The sequence below is a fragment of the Salvelinus alpinus genome, chromosome 6, assembly GCF_045679555.1.
Source record: "Salvelinus alpinus chromosome 6, SLU_Salpinus.1, whole genome shotgun sequence".
NCBI lineage: Eukaryota > Metazoa > Chordata > Actinopteri > Salmoniformes > Salmonidae > Salvelinus > Salvelinus alpinus.
Genome location: NC_092091.1, coordinates 16,044,572 through 16,067,758, shown reverse-complemented (window position 1 = coordinate 16,067,758; position 23,187 = coordinate 16,044,572). Strand labels below are relative to the sequence as shown.

The following is a 23,187-nucleotide window of genomic DNA, read 5'->3' as shown; positions in this document are numbered from 1 at the left end:
TGCGTCTTTGGAGTAGCCTACAGTAGAATCATGTTGTTTTCCAGAAAATAATTGGTAACATGCCCCCTTTGTAATGTCTTATTATTATCTCATCACTGGCGTAGCACATACCCGGGGGTCCTTATTCTGCAGCGAAACTTAATTTTATAGTTTTGTTGCATTATTTGATCTTAATTTACATTTAGGGGAATTTTACAAGGGAAAAGAGAGCTGAAAGAGATGATAGAATGGTTCTGCTTTGTAAAAGCACCTTTGGCAGCAATTACAGCTAGAGTCTTTCTCTAAGCTTTCTACACCAGGATTGTGCAACATTTGCCCATTTTATTATTTTCAAAATTGTTCAAGATCTGTCAAATTTGTTGTTGGTCATTGTTAGACAACCATTTTCAGGTCTTGCCATAGATTTTCAGGGAGATTTAAGACAAAGCTGTACACTCTGCCACTCAGGAACATTCACTGTCTTCTTGGTAAGCAATGCCAGTGTAGATTTCACCTTATGTTTTAGGTTATTGTCCTGCTGAATGGTGAATTTGTCTCCCAGTGTCTGGTGGGTTAGAGTTAGACTGAACCAGGTTTTCCTCTAGGATTTTACCTGTGCTTAGCTCCATTTAGTTCATTTTTTTATCCTGAAAAACTCCCCAGTCCTAAACAATTACAAGCATACCCATAACATATGCAGCCACCACTATGCTTGAAAATATGGGGAGTGGTACTCAGTAATGTTTGGGTCAAATCCAATACAACACATAACACTTTGTATTCAGGACAAAAAGTGAATTGCTTTGCCTAATTTTTTGCAGTATTACTTTAGTGCCTTGTTGCAAACAGGATGCATGTTTTGGAATATTTTTATTCTGTACAGGCTTCCTTCTTTTCACTCTATCAATTGGCATCATGGTGAAATCCCTGAGCAATTTCCTTCCTCTCCAGCAACTGAGTTAGGAAGGACACCTGTATCAAATCAGTGTTTTTGTCACGTGCGCCGAATACAACAGGTGTAGACCTTACAGTGAAATGCTTACTTACAGGCTCTAACCAATAGTGCAAAAAAGGTGTTAGGTGAACAATAGGTAAGTAAAGAAATGAAACAACAGTAAAAAGACAGGCTATATACAGTAGCGAGGCTATAAAAGTAGCGAGGCTACAAACAGACACCGGTTAGTCAGGCTGATTGAGGTAGTATTTACATGTAGATATGGTTAAAGTGACTATGGATATATGATGAACAGAGAGTAGCAGTACCATAAAAGAGGGCGTGGTGGGTGGCGGGACACAATGCAGATAGCCCTGTTAGCCAATGTGCAGCCAATGTGCGGGAGCACTGGTTGGTCGGCCCAATTGAGGTAGTATGAACATGAATGTATAGTTAAAGTGACAATGCATATATGATAAACAGAGAGTAGTAGCAGCGTAAAAAGAGGGTTGGGGGGGCACACAATGCAATAGTCCGGGTAGCCATTTGATTACCTGTTCAGGAGTCTTATGGCTTGGGGGTAATGTGACTGGGTGTATTGATGCACCATCCAAAGTGTAATGATTAACTTCACCATGCTCAAAGGGATATTCAATGTCAGATTCTTTTTTTTACCGATCTACCAATAGGTGCCCTTCTTTTTGAGGCATTGGAAAACATCCCTGGTCTTTGTGATTGAATCTGTGTTTGAATTTAACATGCTCGACTGAGGGACCTTACAGATAATTATGTGTGTGGGGTACAGAGATGAGGTAGTCATTCAAAAATCATTGTAAACACTATTATTGCACACAGAGTGAATCCAAGCAACTTATTATGTGACTTGTTAAGCACATTTTTACTCCTGAATTTAATTAGGCTCGTCATAGCAAAGGGGTTGAATACTTATTGACTGAAGTGATTTCAGCTTTTCATGTTTAATTAATTTGTAAACATTACGAAAAATATAATTCCACTTTGACATTATGGGGTATATTGTGTATAGGCCAGCGACAAAAAATATACATTTAATCAATTTTCAATGTAGGCCGTTCACAACAAAATGTGTGAAAAGTTAAGGGATGTGAATACTTTCTGAAGGCCCTGTAAGGGATAATGGTTGCATTATAAATGTTGTTTTATGTTCTAAATCTAAAGTATATAATAATAAAAATGTTAGAATTAAACAATCAAGCCTTTTAAACACTTGTTGGACAATAATTGTAAAAATGAAATGTCTGACAGAAATCCAGTTAGGTGCTTTTTTATTATATATTTTTTTAGAAATGAGTTTGTTCCTTTACATGGTGTGATAGTTGATACTTTGGTCTATCAAAATATATATTTAAAATGTTGTTAATATTAAGACAAATATTTGTGGGGAAAAAGTTGCGATTGTCCTGTCTTTCAAGAATCCCTGAGCTCTAAAACAGCAACATTTTCTCTCCGCTTCATGGCAAAACGTGTACAATACCAAGACCTTGCAGGGGACCCGTAAAACTGCGCTATGCCGCTGTATCTTAAATCTCATAATGATCCTGAATAAATACATAATGTGTTGTTAGCTTTATTATAGGACAGTCGTGTGCTTATAAATAATTGGTGTTACCAATATTATTAGTAAATATTTCAATAAACAGATTGTTTACATGTCTCCTCAGAACTGAGTGAAAGGAGTGTTTTCTTAATTCGCCCAATTGGTCTCAGCCGTTCCGTTTCAATATGGCACACACGTACAGTGCCAAGGAGGAGACTGATATGCTTGGTTTAATCCTTTGGTTGAGTCATTAAACAAATAGTTGAAAAAAGCTGGCTAAAGCCAGTTTGCTTAAGAATTCATTTGAGGAACCTTTTATGACAGGCCTTGTGAACTGGGATAGCAAATGTTTTGGTACCTGCTGAATGCTTTACCACATGCACCCCTCCGCCACCACGCCCCTCCTCTTTTTTTGCCTCTTTCAGTTGAGTGGTTTAAATGACTCTTTGATGAAACGTGGGTCACAAAGAAAGTGGCTGTTGGGAAGGCAGCAGAGGAATTGATGGAAGAAAAGACACACAAGTGAACTGAATGCAATGCAGACCCTGTGCCATCTGTATTCCCAACGTGGTGGGCTATAGATAGGACATTTACACTGGGCATCACCCACAGTGCCCCTCTCTCTCTCGGATGAGGAAGTCTCTGCTTGTTGTTTTGGAGCAGGGTGGTCCCGACTCGTGACAGATGGCAGTCATAGTTAGTCAGTCTGTCATTCAGGCAGATGGTTGGTCGTTTGGTGGGGATCCAGAGGCCACACCCCTTCCTCGTGCCTCTTGGATGACCACCTGAGAGCCGTGTGTCAAATGCTTAACCCAGTTTCAGATGTAGTTTACTGGTACACGAGGGAAGTGTTCCACTGCCAGTTCATACCTTCAGGTTGCCCATGTAGTTATCACACTGAGGAGCACAATAAACTACACTTGCAGAGTACACAACTCAAGAGTTTATTTGCATAGAGTGTATTTGCATAATCTGAAAAACAATTATTGTATATGGGTCAAACATTGTCTGCTTCAGTCTGATTACGACTGTTGTTAACAGCTCCAAATCATTCCTTATTACCAACAGAAATTGAAACGCCGCTTCTCTGCTCCTTTGACACAGATGAATAGCTTTTTCTCCATGCCACCTTGCCCTCTTTCTTTCTGCCCTCTCTTCTTTCTTCTCAGTTTCCTACCTTCTCCTCCCATTCTTTTATATTTCTCCTTCTCTCCCTCTTTCTCCGAGGGAGCTGCGGGATACCGTACCCAGAACAGCTTGGCACACTGGTCCTCTTAGCCATCCCCTGGTTGTTGGTAAAAAGCCAAGCAGATTTCCAATCGGCAGCAGCAGTGCTATTTGACGACCAGATTAGTCGGTGTTAGGCTCAACGACATTCGCTCAAGCATGCACAGGGGCGACACTGAATCCTCTGAGTCACCCCTCTCTCTCTCCCAGGCCATGACTGAATAGGACTGGGGTTATGTGGGGGTACAACCCAGCCAAGCCTCCATAGTGGTGCCCAGGACTCTCCTCCATATCCCCAATCTTCCCAAGGCCTCCCCGAATTATGCTGTCAGAAGAGTGGTTGGTTTTGTATGGGTGGGGGAGAAGCTGGCAGAGGGGGACGGTGTTCAGGGGCGCACAGCGAGGGAGACCATTGTAACCGTGATGCTCGATGGATTGCCGATTTGTCCCAGAGGCAGTGGCGGCGTTGGAACGGAGTTGGAACAGAGAACAGAGAAGCGTTGGAACAGAGAAGCGAGACTGGAGGAGAAGTGCGAGAGTGCAGCATGTTACAACCGTCACAGGAGCGTCACGGCAACGCTCCGACGCTCTGGCTCCCAAGCCCCCCTCCTTAACACCTCAGTGTCCCCCCCCCCCCCAAGCTAGGAGTGCGATAGAGTTGAGGTTTCAACAGCACTTGTACTTTCATTAGTCTTGTTCCAGACTTTCCCCCCTTTTTATGCTCTCTTTATCTCACACTTTCACATGCATTATTCTCGTCTCCTTTTTGTCCCATCTATTTGTTGAACTTTTTCTCTCCCTCCCTCATCATCCTCCATCTCTCATTTTTCTAATTTCTCCTCATCATTTTAACCTCCCTGTCTCATTCTCCTCTCACTCCCCCAATCTCTCCATCCTTTCGTCCCCTTGTCTCTCTCCATATCTTCCCTCAACTTATTCTCCTCCTCATTTGTCTCTCTGTCCCTGTGGACTCTTTGGTTTGGCTAATCATCTTGTCTGGCGTGACAGTCAAGCTCTGCTGTTTTCCCACTGGTGTTCTGCCAGCTGGTTCCTTTATGCCTACCGCTGGCCACTTAATGGAGGACAGGGCAGATCCGGGTGGCCCGTCTTGCAACTGAAAGGGGGCTGCTCACATTGGGACCATTGGGGAGAACAGGAAGAATCTCGTAGAGATCCATTGACATCTCTCCCTCTTCTTCTCTTCAGCTGCCTGTTAGTGTGTGGTCTCTTAACTGTCCTGTATATCGATGGCTCTTGTCTTTTGATGCTGAATACAAATCCCAAAGTGACTAAGATAGGTCAGCAAGCTTGTGTGAGCAACACTGTTGGTCAAAGTGCTAGGGGGTGATCCCCCTCCCGTTTATTTTGTATCTTACTTTTAGATCTAATTCTCAATGTGACACGCATAATGGAATAAGTAGATGTGTTGGGACTAATATGACTGCACATAACACTCCCCAAAAGGCTCATGCTCTTTTAATTTACATAAAATACCAGTAAGGTACAAATGAAATGTAAGTGCTTACAGGAATAACATTTTAGCAGGATGGTGACAAATTGTTTTGCAACAAAGTTTAACCTGGTGTAGAATGCACTCTGGGCAGTATTCAGTTATGACAGAAGTCATAATGTGAACAATTTAAAAAGGTGTGTAGTATGACATGCCTCTGTAGTTATGCAAATAACTGGGACTTTGATCAACTTAAGAATATTTTGGCAGTGCTGAGCCAAAGGCTGTACAGGGGAATATTTCACTCAAGCCACGTTGGTCAAGTGTTTGACAGTATTTCTTTGTAAACACTTTGAGTTGAAGATTTGGAGAAGGAAACCTGATCCTAGAGCTCCTGTAGTTTAACCTAAGGTGCGTGTTTTAGGACTTGTCTGTCAGTATGACCTTTTATTGTCAAGCCCTTGAAGTCAGCAGCTGTTTACCCCAAGGTATATAGCTTTTAGTCAAACTGGTTCCTTACATTGTTTAGAAGAAGACCCATGGCACAGAGACACATACCAAGACACAGAGGTTTGGTATTATACCAGCGGCAACCAGGGTTTGAGGGAGTCCCTGATGTGATATTGAAAAGCAAGTATTGAAACCCCATTATAACAGTTACCCACACTGACCAAATAAAAAATTGTTTAAAAAAATCACTTTTATTATACCAGATCTTTGTCTTTGGACTCCCAATTAGAAGTAGCTGCTCAAAATGTTTGCGAATCAAGTTAGTTAATGTGGGTCTGGTGAAAGTCAGGTGTGCTCAGAACCATGATCATTATTTACACACTACCACCCATGGAGGAGATCAGAGACCTCTGATTGTGCCTGATTGTGCCTGCTGGCATTTCAATGTTGGCACCATATTCATAGAACCACTACTTCACTAGAACAAAATGAGTAAAATATCCACCATGATACCCATTTCTGCTGATTGACTGGCAGTCTTTAGTTGAGGGTGGAAGCTGGCCACAGCTGGTGGTGAACAGTACTAATGCTTCCATCAGGGGTCCAGAGCCTAGTCCAGGTACAACTCAGTCTGAGTTGTCGCCCCATATCTAAGGAGGTTACTGATAGACATGTCATGCCTGTTGAAACTGAACTTTCATCCTCGGTGACAGAAATCTATTGGTGATGAACGATACCACTCAAAAGTAGGCCATCAGTGGAACCTCAAAAAGCTTTGGCGAATGACATCTCAGGTTACTGATAAGTCAAACCTGAAAATAAAAGACTATCAGAGACAAAAAGCTGGTTGTCTGCACCTTGTGAAGTGGATCAGGACCAGTCAAGGGCAATGCCTTTCTAAAGAGTTATCCATATCCCTCCCCTGCTTGTCACTGTAAGTCTTCCCCCATCCCTGAGCCCCTACATTTTCAATTAGCGTATCACTCAAAATAGCTACAGACGTTGGTCCCCCGGGCCACCATGGAAATACTGGGTGATTGTTAATGAGTTGGTAATTGCACTCACTCTAACCTTGATGGATGGTCAAGGGACAGAGTATATTAATGCAGGTGAAAAGCAATTAGTATGTAGTCTAACCCCTGCTGAGTGGTTTTGTGGTCCCTACTACATTTTACATTTTTTTTGGTTATTTAGCAGACACTCTTATTCAGAGTGATTTACAGAAGTGAGTATGCACATGTTCTTACTTTCTCACTGGTCCCCTGTGGGAATCAAACCCACAACCTTGGCGTTGCAAGGGCCGTGCTGAGCCACACGGGACCTCGACTATTGAGCACCTTCAGGCTAGTAGTTTATAGTACTGTCATCTTCTATAGAGCTCTGTGCCAATGTGTTACCCTGAGCTGAGCTCCTTCAGGCTAGTGTTTTATAATAGTGCCATCTTTATGTGATAACCCTTTGACAATGAAACATGTGGGAGGACTTTTTCTGCAGCGATGTTCCAATAGAAGAATCCTTGAGCTTTATGACTTGTGAAAAAAAACATAAAAGATTGATAGTAGCTCATAAAGAAGGATATTGCAAGACTAGAAAGGATCACTCAATACAGAGAAATATGGTTACAGAGGGCAGAGATATGTGTAAAGATGTGACTACCGGGCATGATGACTCCTTGCTGTCCCCAGTCCACCTGGCCTTGCTGCTGTTCCAGTTTCAACTGTTCTGCCTGCGGCTATGGAACCCTGACCTGTCCACCGGACGTGCTACCTGTCCCAGACCTGCTGTTTTCAACTCTCTAGAGACCGCAGGAGCGGTAGAGATACTCTTAATGATCGGCTATAAAAAGCCAACTGACATTTACTCCTGATTTATTATTTGACCATGCTGGTCATTTATGAACATTTGAACATCTTGGCCATGTTCTGTTATAATCTCCACCCGGCACAGCCAGAAGAGGACTGGCCACCCCTCATAGTCTGGTTCCTCTCTAGGTTTCTTCCTAGGTTTTGGCCTTTCTAGGGAGTTTTTCCTAGCTGCCGTGCTTCTACACCTGCATTGCTTGCTGTTTGGGGTTTTAGGCTGGGTTTCTGTACAGCACTTCGAGATATTAGCTGATGTACGAAGGGCTATATAAAATTAACTTGATTTGATATCTAGGGTTGGCACAATTACTGTATAATCGTGTAACCTGGGTGAGGTCCGTCTGGGTCCTGGACTTCCTGATGGACCCCCCCAGGTGGTGAAGGTAGGAAACAACACATCCACGTCGCTGATCCTCAACACAGGGCCCCCACAAGGGTGCGTGCTCAACCTCAGGAGACCCTCACAAACTTTTAGAGGTGCACCATTGAGAGCATCCTGTATCACCATCTGGTATGTACAGCAACTGCACCGCCCGCAAACGCAGGGCTCTCCAGAGGGTGGTGCGGTCTGCCCAATGCATCACTGGGGCAAACTACCTGCCCTCCAGGACACCTACAGCACCCGATGTCACAGGAAAGCCAAAAAGATCATCAAGGACATTAGCCACCCGAGCCACGGCCTGTTCACCCCGCTATCATCCAGACGGCGAGGTCAGTACAGGTGCATCAAAGCAGGGACCGAGAGACTGAAAAACAGCTTCTATCTCAAGGCCATCAGACTGTTAAATAGCCATCACTAGCTGGCTTCCACCCAGTTACGCAACCCTGCACATTAGAGGCTGCTGCCCTATATACATAGACTTGGAATCACTGGCCATTTAATGGAACACTAGTCACTTTAATAATGTTTAAATAATGTTTACATACAGCTTTACTCATATCATATGTATATATTGTATTCTATTCTACTGTATTTAAGCCAATGCCACTCCGACATTGCTCAATATAATATTTATATTTCTTAACTCCATTCTTTTACTTCAAGATTTGTGTGTATTGTTGTGAATTGTTAGACACTACAGCACTGTTGGAGCTAGGAACACAAGCATTTCGCTACACCCGCAATAACATCTGCTAATTTGTGTGTCACCAATTACATTTGATTTATGGGTGAAGACCTTCATGAAGATAAAATAACCGTCATAACCCTTTTTTATTTTTTGTTTGTGGAACGAACAGCTTACTGAAGAGGGGGCGGCCAGATATTTGTGTGGTTGAGTCTGTTTCTGTGTTAACATGGACTCTATACAACTTGATGAAACTTAGTCCTTGCTAAAACAAGCAAGGTGGTGGTGTTATTGTTGCTATTCAAACGACTATAACATTAGACTGAACAATAACCGCCATTCAAAATTCCATGACCGTCACAGCCCTAATCCTCTCTTGTCTGTTGGTCGGTACATGTGTCTACTGTCAGGGCACAAGAAGAAAGGGGGTTTCTCTGATGTAGATCAGTCACTCTACTCGGATGAGGCTGTCCGGCTGTGCATCCTCTGGTGTCCTCATGTTCAGTGTGAGGCACGGAACTTAATGGGAGTGCTGTAGTCATATGTACACTCACAAACTGAAGTGTTTTACTCTAGAGCCATTGTCAGCTGTCGGTCTTTAAATCACTGCGCCTTACAATAACACAACAGAGAGAACGAACCATTCATTGCTCTTAGTGATTGCATTTTTCAAAACTTCTATAGCTGTTATTTCTTTGAGAGCATTTCTATGATCATCCCTGCATCATTGTTTTAGCTGTCTCTATTCATCCTATGATCATCCCTGCATCATTGTTTTAGCTGTCTCTATTCATCCTATGATCATCCCTGCATCATTGTTTTAGCTGTCTCTATTCATCCTATGATCATCCCTGCATCATTGTTTTAGCTGTCTCTATTCATCCTATGATCAGGTGCTTCTCTAACAGTGAAGACATGAGAGATAGGAGGCCATAAAATACTCTTTCTCCCTCATCTAACACAATTCAATCAGCTCATTAGAAATAACATGAAAGCAGACAGCAGAGAGGAGTCCCCATACTACTGCTCACAGACCCACCCTCCCACTCACACATTTACGAAAATCTAGATACAACATTGGCAAAGAGTGCACCCATCCAGCTGAGATGTGGTTTAGTTGCTCTATTTCTGTTGTCCCCTTTTTTGGAGAACGTTGATCAGGCTCCATGTGGCCGATTTAGATTAGGTCCATGTCTAGACGAGCCCATGCCAAAACAGCCCCACCAGCCTCCATCATCAGAACGAATCCTTTATGCATGTGGAAATCTAGTTAAAACGATTTGCCACAGTTGCCGAAAGCATCTCTTCTGTGGAGTAGGAAAGGCTCATCAACTTTTATCTCTGTCATGGGTTCCGTTAGAATTGGGAACACAGTGTCTTGTCCACTGCTTTTTATAGAGGCAATTATTTATATTTGTAATTTCATGAAACGTCAATTATGTTTTTTCTTCCATCCTCACTAACTTACTTAGCTGTGTGCTTAGCTTTAAACACCTATCTAAGCCTTGTTGCTTTGTGAATAATCACAGGGGCTTCTGTATAGTAGTGCGATCCTCGAGGAGAGAGATGGTTCAGATTGACGATTCAGGATGGAATGGTCATGTAAGCTCTGGCATCTTGCCCTGTCCTGCATTTCTGGACACACACACACACACACACACACACACACACAGAGATTGGATCTCCTGAGCCAGACTACTGAGACAATCATGTTCAATGACGTCAATGAATGGGACCGTGTAAACAATTAGGATGATTGTGTAACCGCCCTCTGTGCCCCCTAACAAGCATGATCCCAACCTTTTCCATAACAATTATGACAAATTAGCCCAGAAGCTGTCATTACGCATGTTCCATTATTTGTATAAAATTAAATAAAAATGTCTTGGTCACACATTTAGCAGATGTTATTGCGGGTGTAGCGAAATGCTTGTGTTCCTAGCTCCAACAGTGCAATAGTATCTAACAATACACACATCTCAAATTAAAATAATGGAATTAAGAAAATATATAAATATTAGGACGAGCAAGGTCGGAGTGGCTTTGACTAAAATACAGTAGAATATAGTATATACAGTTGAAGTCGGAAGTTTACATACACTTTAGCCAAATACATTTAAACTCAGTTTTTCACAATTCCTGACATTTACTCCTAGTAAAAATTCCCTGCCTTAGGTCAGTTAGGATCACCACTTGATTTTAAGAATGTGAAATGTGCAGAATAATAGTAGAAGTGATTTATTTCAGCTTTTTTTTTTTTCGTCACATTCCCAGTGGGTCAGAAGTTTACATACTCAATTAGTATTTTGTAGCATTGCCTTTCAATTGTTTAACTTGGGTCAAACGTTTCAGGTAGCCTTCCACAAGCTTCCCACAATAAGTTGGGTGAATTTTGGCCCATTCCTCCTGACAGACCTGGTGTAACTGAGTCAGGTTTGTAGGCATCCTTGCTCACACACACTTCTTCAGTTCTGCCTACAGATTTTCTATAGGATTGAGGTCAGGGCTTTGTGATGGCCACTCCAATACCTTGACTTTGTTGTCCTTAAGCTATTTTGCCACAACTTTGGAAGTATGCTTGGGGTCATTGTCCATTTGGAAGACCCATTTGCGACCAAGCTTTAACTTCCTGACTGGTGTCTTGAGATGTTGCTTCAATATATCCACATAATTTTCCTGCCTCATGATGCCATCTATTTTGTGAAGTGCACCAGTCCCTCCTGCAGCAAAGCACCCCCACAACATGATGCTGCCACGCCCGTGCTTCACGGTTGGGATGGTGTTCTTCGGCTTGCAAGCCTCCCCCTTTTTCCTCCAAACATAACGATGGTCTTAATGGCCAAACAGTTCTATTTTTGTTTCATCAGACCAGAGGACATTTCTCCAAAAAGTACAATCTTTGTTCCCTTGTGCAGTTGCAAACCGTAGTCTGGCTTTTTTTATGGCGGTTTTGGAGCAGTGTTTTTTTCCTTGCTGAGTGACCTTTCAGGTTATGTCGATATAGGACTCATTTCACTGTGGATATAGATTATTTTGTAGCTGTTTCCTCCAGGATCTTCACAAGGTCCTTTGCCGCTGGAACTGATTTGCACTTTTTGCACCAAAGTATGTTCATCTCTAGGACACAGAACGCGTCTCCTTCCTGAGCGGTATGACGGCTGCGTGGTCCCATGGTGTTTATACTTGCATACTATTGTTTGTAAAGATGAATGTGGTACCTTCAGGCATTTGGAAATTGCTCCTAAGGATGAACCAGACTTGATTTTTTTTCCTGAGGTCTTGGCTGATTTCTTTAGATTTTCCCATGATGTCAAGCAAAGAGGCACTGAGTTTGAAGGTAGGCCTTGAAATACATCCACAGGTACCTCTAATTGACTCAAATGATGTCAATTAGCCTATCAGAAGCTTCCAAAGCCAAGACATCATTTTGTGGAATTTTCCAAGCTGTTTAAAGGCACAGTCAACTTAGTGTATGTAAACTTCTAACCCACTGGAATTGTAATACAGTTAATTATAAGTGAAATAATCTGTCTGTTCAATTGTTGGAAAAATTACTTATACATGTATTACATAAAGATGGCAAGATGCAGTAGATGATATAGAGTACAGTATATACATATACATATGAGATGAGTGATGTAGGGTATGTAAACATTATATTAAGTGGCATTGTTTAAAGTGGCTAGTGATACATTTTTACATACATTTCCATCAATTCCCATTATTAAAGTGGCTGGAGTCAGTATGTTGGCAGCGGCCACTCAATGTTAGTGGTGGCTGTTTAACAGTCTGATGGCCTTGAGATAGAAGCTGTATTTCAGTCTCTCGGTCCCTGCTTTGATGCATCTGTACTGACCTCGCCTTCTGGATGATAGCAGGGTGAACAGGCCGTGGCTCGGGTGGTTAATGTCCTTTGAAGCTCACCTCTTCCCTGTAGGCTGTCTCGTCATTGTTGGTAATCAGGCCTACTACTGTTTTGTCATCTGCAAACTTGATGATTGAGTTGGAGGCGTGCTTGGCCACGCAGTCATGGGTGAACAGGGAGTAGAGGAGAGGGCTGAGCATGCACCCTTGTGGGGCCCCTGTGTTGAGAATCAGCGTAGTGGATGTGTCGTTTCCTACCTTCAACACCTGGGAGCAGCCCGTCAGAAAGTCCAGGACCCAGTTGCACAGACCGAGCTTAATGATGAGTTTGGAGGGTACTATGGTGTTGAATTCTTACATACTGTTGATGTTCCTCTTGTCCAGATGAGAAGTGGCAGTGTGCAGTGCAATGGCGATTGCATCGTCTGTGGATCTATTGGGCGGTATACAAATTAAAGTAGGTCTAGGATATCAGATAAGGTGAAGGTGATATAATCCTTAACTAGCCTCTCAAAGCACTTCATGATGACAGAAGTGAGTGCTATGGGGCGATAGTCATTTAGTTCAGTTACCTTTTGCTTTCTTGGTTACAGGAACAATGGTGGACATGTTTAAGCAAGTGGGGATAGCAGACTTGGATAGGGAGAGATTGAATATGTCAGTAAACACACCAGCCAGCTGGTCTGCGCATGCTCTGAGGACGCGACTCGGGATGCCGTCTGGGCCGGCAACGGTTAACATGCTTAAATGTCTTACTCACATCGGCCATGGAGAACCAGAATCCACAGTCGTCAGGAGGGGGCCGCGTTGGTGGCACTGTGTTAGCCTCAAAGCAGGAGAAGAAGGTGTTTAGCTAGTCCGGGAGCAAGACGTTGGTGTCCGCGACGTAGCGGGTTTTCCCTTTGTAATCCATGATTATCTGGAGCCCCTGCCACATGTCTTGAGTCTACGCCATTGAATTGTGACCCCACTTTGTCTCGGTACTGACGTTTTTCCTGCTTGATTGCCTTACGGAGGGCATAACTGCACTGTTTGTATTCAACCATATTCCCAGTCACCTTGCTGTGGTTAAATGCAGTGGTTCACACTTTCAGTTCTGCACGAATGCTGCCATCTATCCATGGTTTTTGGTTTGGGTAGGTTTTAATAGTCACAGTGGGAACAACATCCCTTATACACTTCCTGATGAACTCAGTCACCGTGTCCGTGTATATGTCAATGTTACTCTGAGGCAACCCGGAACATATCCCAGTCCGCGTGATCAAAACAATCTTGAAACATGGATTCCGATTGGTCAGACCAGCATTGAATAGACCTTAGCATGGGTACTTCCTGCTTGAGTTTCTGCCTATAGGAAGGGAGGAGCAGAATGAAATCATGATCTGATTTGCCGAAGGGACGGTGGGGGAGGGCCTTGTAGCAATCCCAAAAGGGAGAGTAGCAGTGGTCGAGAGTTTTTGAAGCGTGTGTACTACAGGCAATGTGTTGATAAAACTTCGGTAGAGTTTTTTTCCTCTCAATTTTCTTTTAATGTCCCCAGCTACAATAAATGCGGCCTTGGGATATGTGGTTTCCAGTTTGCACAAAGTCCAGAGTAGTTCCTTGAGGGGTGTCGTGGTATTGGCTTGAGGGGGAATATACAGTACCAGTCAAAAGTTTGGACACCTACTCATTCAAGGGTTTTTCTTTTTATTATTTTCTACATTGTAGAATAGTAGTGAAGACATCAAAACTATGAAATAACACATATCGAATCATGTAGTAACCGAAAAAGTGTTAAACAAATCAAAATATATTACATCGTCTTCAAAGTAGCCACCCTTTGCCGAGATGACAGCTTTGCACACTCTTGGCATTTTCTCAACCAGCTTCACCTGGAATGCTTTTCTAACAGTTTTAAAGGAGTTCCCACATATGCTTAGCTCTTGTTGGCTGCTTTTCTTTCACTCTGCAATCCAACTCATCCCAAACCATCTCAATTGGGTTGAGGTCAGGTGATTGTGGAGGACAGGTCATCTGACGCAGCACTCCATCACTTTCCTTCTTGGTCAAATAGCCCTTACACAGCCTGAAGGTGTGTTGGGTCATTGTTCTGTTGAAAAACAAATGATAGTCCCACTAAGCCCAAACCAGATGGGATGGCATATCGCTGCAGAATGCTGTGGTAGCCATGCTGTTTAAATGTGCCTTGAATTCTAAATAAATCACTGATAGTGTCACCACCAAAGCACCATCACACCTCCTCCATGCTTCACGATGGGATCTACACATGCAGATATCATCCGAGCACCTACTCTGCGTCTCATAAAGACATTTTTGGTTGGAACCAAAAATCTGAAATTTGGACTCATCAGACCAAAGGACAGATTTCCACAGGTCTAATGTCCATTGCGCATGTTTCTTGGCCCAAGCAAGTCTCTTAAGGGTGTCCTTTAGTAGTGGTTTCTTTGCAGAAATTTGACCATGAAGGCCTGATTCACGCAGTCTCCTCTGAACAGTTGATGTTGCGATGTGTCTGTTACTTGAACTCTGAAGCATTTATTTGGGCTGCAATCTGAGGTGCAGTTAAATCTAATGAACTTATCCTCTGCAGCAGAGGTAACTCTAGGTCTTTCTTTCCTGTGGCAGTCCTCATGAGAGACAGTTTCATGATAGCACTTGATTGTTTTTGCGACTGCACTTGAAACTTCCAAAGATCTTGACATTTTCTGTCTATGTTTGTTTATTCCATGTGTAACTCTGTGTTGTTTTTGTCGCACTGCTTTGCTTTATCTTGGCCAGGTTGCAGTTGTAAATAAGAACGTGTTCTCAACTAGCCTACCTGGTTAAATAAAGGTGACATAAAATAAACAAAATAAAAAATCAGATTGGAGAAAAAAACGCAAGGAAATCAAAAGATAGCAGTGACAGCTGTACAGAACTCATCCAAAGTGCTTTGACTTCTCAAATACGGTAAAAAGCTTACACAGTATGAAGCCCCGCCAACTTATTAAGTTACTTACTTAGATAAGTAGCAAGTTAAACTTAGCTGTCGCGTTAACGCAGAATTCTAGATTTTTCACACAGGAAAAATATATAAAATGCGTAAAATCTCTTGCTGCATTTTGTAACCGCAGATCTAAGATGGTTGTTGTAATTTCCGCTCTGCATCAGACTAAGTTTGTCTTTCAGTTACACTTTTGTGTTTCAGTTGCTGTTCATAAACAGATGGTTACTTTTTCTCTGGTACTTTTTTCAGTGTAACCGTTGCACTTATCTTGTCTTCTAATGAAAATGAACCGAATGTATTGCACTAATGTCTTTTCTGTGAAGGAAAACTTTAGTTGCACGTCCCTGATCAGTCTATTGAAGCGAAAAAACACTTGACTTTCAATAAACAGCTGGACCTGCTCCTGCTTTCTCCCATTGTGCTATTTACAAACAAACACATGACTGGCTCAACTGATCTGGGGAACTACGCTTCATAATGTAAAAGGATGTGATGGGAAATAAGCAGATCACGTTGTTCATCTCCTAACGTACCGCACAAGTTGACTGCAGGTATTTACTTAAAAAGTAGCTACAAATATTACAATTTATTGAAGAACGTCAAAAAATTGTTTCAACGGTATTGAAAAACTATCCCGTGGCTATTTCCAAATACCCCGGTATACGGTATATATGGCATGCTGCCCAAGCCTAGTGTGAATACTTTTCCAGTTGGCACAGTGTACCATATGGAAACCGTATGGAGGCCGTAGTTAGTGAAGGAGCAATTCACCAAATACACCGTCATGTAGCCATAACAAATACATTTTACAATGCTTTCAAATGGCTCTTGGTCCTTAAATCACACCCTGTACATAATCCTTTATGGTATTAAAAAAAAATATATATATATACACTGCTCAAAAAAATAAAGGGAACACTTAAACAACACAATGTAACTCCAAGTCAATCACACTTCTGTGAAATCAAACTGTCCACTTAGGAAGCAACACTGATTGACAATAAATGTCACATGCTGTTGTGCAAATGGAATAGACAAAAGGTGGAAATTATAGGCAATTAGCAAGACACCCCCAATAAAGGAGTGGTTCTGCAGGTGGTGACCACAGACCACTTCTCAGTTCTTATGCTTCCTGGCTGATGTTTTGGTCACTTGAATGCTGGCGGTGCTTTCACTCTAGTGGTGGCATGAGACGGAGTCTACAACCCACACAAGTGGCTCAGGTAGTGCAGCTCATCCAGGATGGCACATCAATGCGAGCTGTGGCAAGAAGGTTTGCTGTGTCTGTCAGCGTAGTGTCCAGAGCATGGAGGCGCTACCAGGAGACAGGCCAGTACATCAGGAGACGTGGAGGAGGCCGTAGGAGGGCAACAACCCAGCAGCAGGACCGCTACCTCCGCCTTTGTGCAAGGAGGAGCACTGCCAGAGCCCTGCAAAATGACCTCCAGCAGGCCACAAATGTGCATGTGTCTGCTCAAACGGTCAGAAACAGACTCCATGAGGGTGGTATGAGGGCCCGACGTCCACAGGTGGGGGTTGTGCTTACAGCCCAACACCGTGCAGGACGTTTGGCATTTGCCAGAGAACACCAAGATTGGCAAATTCGCCACTGGCGCCCTGTGCTCTTCACAGATGAAAGCAGGTTCACACGCACATGTGACAGATGTGACAGAGTCTGGAGACGCCGTGGAGAACGTTCTGCTGCCTGCAACATCCTCCAGCATGACCGGTTTGGCGGTGGGTCAGTCATGGTGTGGGGTGGCATTTCTTTGGGGGGCCGCACAGCCCTCCATGTGCTCGCCAGAGGTAGCCTGACTGCCATTAGGTACCGAGATGAGATCCTCAGACCCCTTGTGAGACCATATGCTGGTGCGGTTGGCCCTGGGTTTCTCCTAATGCAAGACAATGCTAGACCTCATGTGGCTGGAGTGTGTCAGCAGTTCCTGCAAGAGGAAGGCATTGATGCTATGGACTGGCCCGCCCGTTCCCCAGACCTGAATCCAATTGAGCACATCTGGGACATCATGTCTCGCTCCATCTACCAACGCCACGTTGCACCACAGACTGTCCAGGAGTTGGCGGATGCTTTAGTCCAGGTCTGGGAGGAGATCCCTCAGGAGACCATCCGCCACCTCATCAGGAGCATGCCTAGGCGTTGTAGGGAGGTCATACAGGCACGTGGAGGCCACACACACTACTGAGCCTCATTTTGACTTGTTTTAAGGACATTACATTAAAGTTGGATCAGCCTGTAGTGTGGTTTTCCACTTTAATTTTGAGTGTGACTCCAAATCCAGACCTCCATGGGTTGATAAATTTGATTTCCATTGATAGTTTTTGTGTGATTTTGTTGTCAGCACATTCAACTATGTAAAGAAAAAAGTATTTAATAAGAATATTTCATTCATTCAGATCTAGGATGTGTTATTTTAGTGTTCCCTTTATTTTTTTGAGCAGTGTATATATAAATAAGTCTTCTGAGATTGTTATTATGGAACTCTCCCCTTTTTGATCCCTGTAAATCTCTCTCTTTTCCTCTAAACAAGCTGGGCTAAGTGGAACCTCCTTGTTTAAAACATCCACTATCCCACTCTAAATGTTTAGAGACGTTTGGCCAGGAAGTAATGACAAAGTGAAAAAATAGACAATATTTCTCCCCTGCAGAAAGACTGTCTGAATGACTCAACATGATCATTTTTTTCATAACGGAGAGAGTGTGATAGAGACAGAGATGATAGAGAGACGGAGATACAGACAAAGTGCTAGACTATAGTTTCTCTGTAGTGTAAAATGATACATCCTCACCAAGACAGGCAGTGTGAGGAAACAGGCTTAATCTGTGACCATAGCAATGTGTGGGAGACCAGGTAAAGTCACTGTGGCCGGTGGCCATAAGGAGGTCCACTTGTTTTCTAGGGAGTTGGGCCTCATGTTTTCTGCATGCTGATTTGCTCTGACCAGATGACCACAAGACCAAGACCTCTGAATATGGCTGACTACTGTACCAGGCCTACCTCACACTACTGCAGTTATGTTGAGCAGGGGAGCGTTAGGATGACTCATTAGAAATGCTGGATAAACAAACATCCCTGCACTGTGTGTTTGGCCCAAGTCCAGAGGGGATAATGATGGAAACCTTAAACGGCTGGAGTCATTATGCATCCTCAATCAGACATGCTCTCTGGATGGGTCATTATGTATAGGCAGGAAGGAGCATACGCATGAACACACACACACACACAGATACACGTTATTTATTTCCCTCATCTGTTCTTTATCACATGCACACATACTCCTAATTGCATGCACGCACGCACGGACACACACAAACACACACACTCAGGCTTATCACCCCAGTACAGAGGACCTGGTGATGGAGAATTCATGCCAGAGAGATCAGAATGCAATTAAAAGTGTGACCACACACTTACACTTCTTATTTCATACTCCTCCCCTCAGGCACACACTGTGTTGTGCCATGTCCTCGTGCCGCCTGGCCATCGACAGACACTCTCCAGAGCCACTTAAAACGAGGCACAATGACAGGCTGCCAGTCCCAGCAGGATGCCAGGCACAAAGCCTGTGCCCACACAGTCCCACAATGCCAATTGACCCATCTCATGGTGACATGAACCAGTACTCTATAGACTGTGGAATCAGTGTAGAATCATCCACAGTCTGGACATGAGCCAGCACTATACATGCATGAATACACCAGGAGCAATTCAGCTCAATAGCGGAGGTGCATAACAGAGTTGGTTAGTCCGGCCCTTACCAGGGCCCCAGTTGGTAAACTCGGCCCTGTGTGAGTACAGTTCTCATTCGGTCCCTCAGGATCTCGTGTAGCACAGTGTTTGGCCAATCTATTACGTCTCATTGATGATGCAGGAGTGCTGTTGCCGCCTCCGCTGTTGAAGAGTGTAACCCAATGCTTTTGAGGAAACGTGGAGGAATTAGGTAGAACTAGTACTACTAGCGTTCCGAAAGCACACTAATGCTCCAGCTGTGTTACATTACAGATCTCAGACCAGCTGCTGGACTCACAAACACACACATATATATATATACACACACACACACACACACACACAGATGGCGCCGACACACACACACACACACACACATGGCGCCGACACACACACACACACAGATGGCGCCGACAGAGATGGTCGCTTCGCGTTCTTCGGAAACTATGCAGTATTTTGTTTTTTTTATGTATTATTTCTTACGTTGTTACCCCAGGAAATCTTAAGTCTTATTACATACAGCCGGGAATAACTATTGGATATAAGAGCAACGTCAACTTACCAATATTACGACCAGGAATACGACTTTCCCGAAGTGGATCCTCTGTTTGGACCACCACCCAGGACAATGGATCGGATCCCAGTAAGAGACCCAAAACAACAGTCTTCTGGTCAGGCTCCTTAGACGGGCACATCGCTCCCGAGTACACTACTCGCCAATGTCCAGTCTCTTGACAACAAGGTAGACGAAATTCGAGCAAGGGTTGCCTTCCAGAGAGACATCAGAGACTGTAACATTCTCTGTTTCACGGAAACATGGCTCACTCGGAATATGTTGTCAGAGTCGGTACAGCCACCCGGTTTCTTCACGCATCGCTCCGACAGAAACAAACATCTCTCTGGTATGAAGAAGGGCGGGGGTGTATGCCTTATGATTAACGAGTCGTGGTGTGATCATAACAACATACAGGAACTCAATACCTTTTGTTCATCTGACCTAGAATTCCTTACAATCAAATGCCGACCGCCTTATCTACCAAGAGAATTCTCTTCGATTATAATCACAGCCGTGTATATCCCCCCCAAGCACACACCTCGACCGCCCTGAAAGAACTTCATTGGACTCTATGTAAACTGGAAACCATATATCCTGAGGCTGCATTTATTGTAGCTGGGGATTTTAACAAAGCTAATCTGAAAACAAGGCTCCCTATATTTTATCAGCATATCGAATGCGCGACCCGGGCTGACAATGTTCTGGATCATTGCTACTCTAACTTCCGCGACGCATACAAAGCCCTCCCTCACCCTCCTTTCGGCAAATCTGACCACGACTCCATTTTGTTGCCCCCAGCCTATAGACAGAAACTAAAACAGGAAACGCCCGTTCTCAGGTCTGTTCAACGCAAGTCCGACTAATCGGATTCCACGCTTCAAGATTCCTTCGATCACGTGGACTGGGATCTGTTCCGAATAGCCTCAGACAACATTGATGTATACACTGATTCAGTGAGCGAGTTTATTAGCAAGTGCATCGGTGATGTTGTACCCACGTTGACTATTAAAACCTTCCCCAACCAGAAACCGTGGATTGATGGCAGCATTCACGCAAAACTGAAAGTGCAAAATGTTGCTTTTAATCATGGCAAGGCGACTGGAAACATGACCAAATACAAACAGTGTAGCTATTCCCTCTGCAAGGCAATCAAACAAGCTAAGCGTCAGTATAGAGACAACGTAGAGTCGCAATTCAACGGCTCAGACATGAGACGTATGTGGCAGGGTCTACAGTCAATCACGGATTACAAAATGAAAACCAGCCCCGTCGCGGACACCAACGTCTTGCTCCCAGACAAATTAAACAAATTCTTTGCTTGCTTTGAGGACAATACAGTGCCACTGACACGGCCCGCTACCAAAACCTGCGGGCTCTCCTTCACCACGGCCAATGTGAGTAAGACATTTAAACGTGTTAATCCTCGCAAGGCTGCCGGCCTAAACGGCATCCCTAGCCGCGTCCTCCGAGCATGCGCAGACCAGCAGGCTGGTGTGTTTACAGACATATTCAATCAAACCTTATCTCAGTCTGCTGTTCCCACATGCTTCAAGAGGGCCACCATTGTTCCTGTTCCCAAGAAAGCTAAGGTAACTGAGCTAAACGACTATCGCCCCGTAGCACTCACTTTGAGTGACTAGTCAAGGATCATATCACCTCCACCCTACCTGACATCCTAGACCCACTCCAATTTGCTTACCGCCCAAATAGGTGCACAGATGACACAATCGCAATCACACTGCCCTAACCCATCTGGACAAGAGGAATACCTATGTAAGAATGTGTTCATCGATTACAGCTCAGCATTTAACACCATAGTACCCTCCAAACTCATCATTAAGCTCGACCCTGGGTCTCGACCCCGCCCTGCGCAACTGGGTCATGGACTTTCTGACGGGCCGCCCCCAGGTGTTTAGGGTAGGAAACAACATCTCCCCCCCGGTGATCCTCAACACTGGGGTCCCACAAGGGTGCGTTCTTAGCTCTCTCCTGTACTCTCTGTTTGCCCATGACTGCGTGGCCATGTACGCTTCCAACTCAATCATCAAGTTTGCAGGCTCTGGTAGAATTCTGTGACCCTGCCCTGTGAGCTAGCCAGTGTCTCCCAGGGTCTGGTTAATCCTGTTATTCACCATGCTTCACAGACCCACAGCCCTGTTAAAACGTGGGCTCCATGTACACACAATATATACACAAGGCTGGCTGGCCACTCTCTGCTGGATCAACACACTGATGTGTTTGTAGCCCTTCTCTCCCAGTGTGTCTGTCTCTCTCTGTCTCTCTCTATCTCTTTCTCTGTATCTATCTCTGTCTCTCTCTCTCTCTTTCTGTCTCTCTCTTTCTCTGTCTCTGTTTCTCTCTGTGTGTCTCTCGCTATCTGTGTGTCTCTCGCTCTCTGTGTGTCTCTCGCTCTCTGTGTGTGTGTGTGTGTGTGTCTGTCTGTCTCTATCTCTGTACCTCTTTCTCTCTCCGTGTGTGTCTCAGAGGTTGACCGATTAATCGGAATGGCCGATTTAATTAGGGCCGATTTTCAAGTTTTCATATCAATCGGTAATCGTCATTTTTGGACACCGATCATGGCCGATTACATTGCACTCCACGAGGAGACTGCGTGGCAGGCTGACCACCTGTTATGCGAGTGCAGCAAGGAGCCAAGGTAAGGTGCTACCTAGCATTAAATGTATCTTATAAAAAACAATCAATCTTAATTAACATAATCACGAGTTAACTACACATGGTTGATATTACTAGTTTATATAGCTTGTCCTGCGTTGCATATAATCGATGCGGTGCCTGTTAATTTATCATTGAATCACAGCCTACTTTGCCTAACGGGTGATGATTTAACAAGCACAATCGCGAAAAAAGCACTGTCGTTGCACCAATGTGTACCTAACCATAAACATCAGTGCCTTTCTTTAAAATCAATACACAAGTACACTGCTCAAAAAAATAAAGGGAACACTTAAACAACACAATGTAACTCCAAGTCAATCACACTTCTGTGAAATCAAACTGTCCACTTAGGAAGCAACACTGATTGACAATAAATTTCACATGCTGTTGTGCAAATGGAATAGACAAAAGGTGGAAATTATAGGCAATTAGCAAGACACCCCCAATAAAGGAGTGGTTCTGCAGGTGGTGACCACAGACCACTTCTCAGTTCCTATGCTTCCTGGCTGATGTTTTGGTCACTTTTGAATGCTGGCGGTGCTTTCACTCTAGTGGTAGCATGAGACGGAGTCTACAACCCACACAAGTGGCTCAGGTAGTGCAGCTCATCCAGGATGGCACATCAATGCGAGCTGTGGCAAGAAGGTTTGCTGTGTCTGTCAGCGTAGTGTCCAGAGCATGGAGGCGCTACCAGGAGACAGGCCAGTACATCAGGAGACGTGGAGGAGGCCGTAGGAGGGCAACAACCCAGCAGCAGGACCGCTACCTCCGCCTTTGTGCAAGGAGGAGCACTGCCAGAGCCCTGCAAAAT

General features: G+C 44.0%; 1 protein-coding gene across 3 annotated transcripts in view; it reads left to right on the top strand.

Moving 5' to 3' along the window:
• The window catches only part of LOC139578219 (receptor-type tyrosine-protein phosphatase zeta-like), a 122,906-nt gene that overhangs the window by 590 nt on the left and 99,129 nt on the right, over positions 1-23,187 (top strand). The window lies entirely within an intron of this gene.